This window comes from Condylura cristata, unplaced genomic scaffold (assembly GCF_000260355.1).
Source record: "Condylura cristata isolate star-nosed mole 26May11 unplaced genomic scaffold, ConCri1.0 scaffold00006, whole genome shotgun sequence".
NCBI classification, from domain to species: Eukaryota; Metazoa; Chordata; class Mammalia; order Eulipotyphla; family Talpidae; genus Condylura; species Condylura cristata.
Genome location: NW_004567107.1, coordinates 334,323 through 336,421, shown reverse-complemented (window position 1 = coordinate 336,421; position 2,099 = coordinate 334,323).

The following is a 2,099-nucleotide window of genomic DNA, read 5'->3' as shown; positions in this document are numbered from 1 at the left end:
CCCCTCACCCACCCGGGGCCCACGGAGCATGGACGGGGCACCCAGCACCGCCCACAGCTCCTCTCGGAGGCGTGGGGAGCAGCTCTCCCAGAAGTGGGGGGGCACTCTGGGCTGCCTCCCCGAGGTCTCCGGAGAGGCTGGCGCTGTCCAGGGCTAGGCTGGTGCTGGCCGCTTCGTCCCTGCTGAGGGTGCCACTGTCCGGCCCCCACAGAGGCCCCAGGAGGCAGAAAAGGCGCTGATGGCCCCTCCTCACCCCGCTCACGCTGGTGACCCCCACATGATGCAGAAAGTGTCCTGGAGAAAGCCCGCACCCCGTCTCCTGGCGCCTCCCACATGTCCCAGGCTGCCCAGACTCTGGCCGGGGGCACGCGGGGTGTGGGAGCGGGGCAGCCTCAGCGTCCCTCAGCCCGGGGCTCCGCCCTGCCTATCCGAGCACCCCCGCACATGACACCGAAGGGCGCAGAGCCCCTGCAGCCTCCCTCTGCGACCTATGGGCGCCTGGCCCGGCTGGGTGGCGGGCACCGCCGTGTACCCGGAGGCCGGGGTGTCCTGGCTACACACTGCCCGCGCGGGTCCTCCCTGAAGGGCTGCAGGCAGGGCCCACACGCGTGTTCGCCCGGGGGGCACCGCGCCCGCCGCCTCAGCGCGCAGTCCAGGCTCCCGGGACAGCCGGCCGCATCTGGAAGGAAGCAGAGGGCAGCTAGCCATTGTTCTGGGCAGGCGCCGCCTCCCAGGCCGAGGGAGGCGGCAGGAACCAGGAACACAGCGCTCCGGACGGAACAGCGCCCCGCCCTGTCCCCAGAGTCCACTCAGGCAGGCCTGGCCAGCCCCGCCAGCACCGGCCCCGCCGGCCGCCTACAGCAGTGTGGCCCAGACGGAGCGGCCGGGGGTGCGGCCGGGTCTCCCCGGGGCTCAGCGGCCACAAGGGACGGGGCCTCTGGGCCCTCCCCACGCCAGGGTGCCCGGCCGCCGTGCGCCGGCCACAGTGCCGAGCCGGGCCTAGGGCAGTGGGAGCTGCAGGCGGCAGTCGGGGCGGGGCCCTGGCGCGGGCTGACAGGCCAGGAGGGTGTCCTGGGGTCCAGTGTCCCACGCACAGTCCTGGGCCAGGCGGGAGGGCGGCTGGAGGGCTCCTGGGATGCCGGAAGTCAGCTGTGTCCAAGCTCAGGGCAGTGCTGGGCCCGGCCGGCCCACAGTGGGGGCCCCTTCCTCAGCCAGCCCCAGGAGACCAGGCAGCCCAGGGTTGGGGTGCCCTGCAGGCTGGTGCAGCCCAGCTTGGTTGCCTCGGCAACACCCCAGGCCCCTCAGCGCTGGCACAGCGCCCCTGCGGCCACCAGCTCGGCTGGCTGATGTTATGCCTGTGCCAGCAGGTCCAGCTGGACCCCACCCACCACCAGCTGGGCGCGGGGGAGCCGTCCAGCCCGTGCCCAGCACCCGGTGCAGCTGCCTACCCCGGGAGATCATGGGGGAGCTCCCACTGCGGCCTTGGGGTGTGGGCGAGGCTGGGGACACGGCAGCTGGAGACTGGCTGACGCCCCACCCTGCGTCGTGCCTGCCAGGGCACCCCCAGGCCCTGGGCACCGGGTGGGTGACTCCTCAGCCTCCTGGGGAGACACAGTACCCGCCCTGCTGTGGCAGAGGGGAGCAGGCGGGACGCCAGCCCCAGGGCCAGGCCCGCGGCAGCCTCCACCCTCCCTGCCAGCTGTGTCCTCGGCCTCCTGGTCAAGTAGCCTCCAGCACCGGAAGGAAGCCTGCCCGCGGTGGCACCCAGCTGCCAGCTGCCAGCTTCTCTGTGCCTCAGTTTCCTCGTCTGTAAAACGGGCCAAGAGCAGCTGTCCCCTGGGGCGACGGCCCCAGGTCAGCGTCACCTGGACTGCTAGGGCGCTGGCCAGGGCTTGGCCTGTGCGGGCCGCCCTGGGGCTCAGCTCAGGCTGGGAAGGGCAGAGGACAAAAAGCGGGGTGCCCACAGGAGGGGGGGCAGGTGCCGAGCAGCGGGAGCTCCTGCCCGCCCACTAGGCAGAGCAAAACCTGGGCTGTCGGAGCCTGGGCGCCTCCGGCCCCAGCAGCAGGGCCAGGAGCCGCCAGCGCCTGGGGCCCTCGGG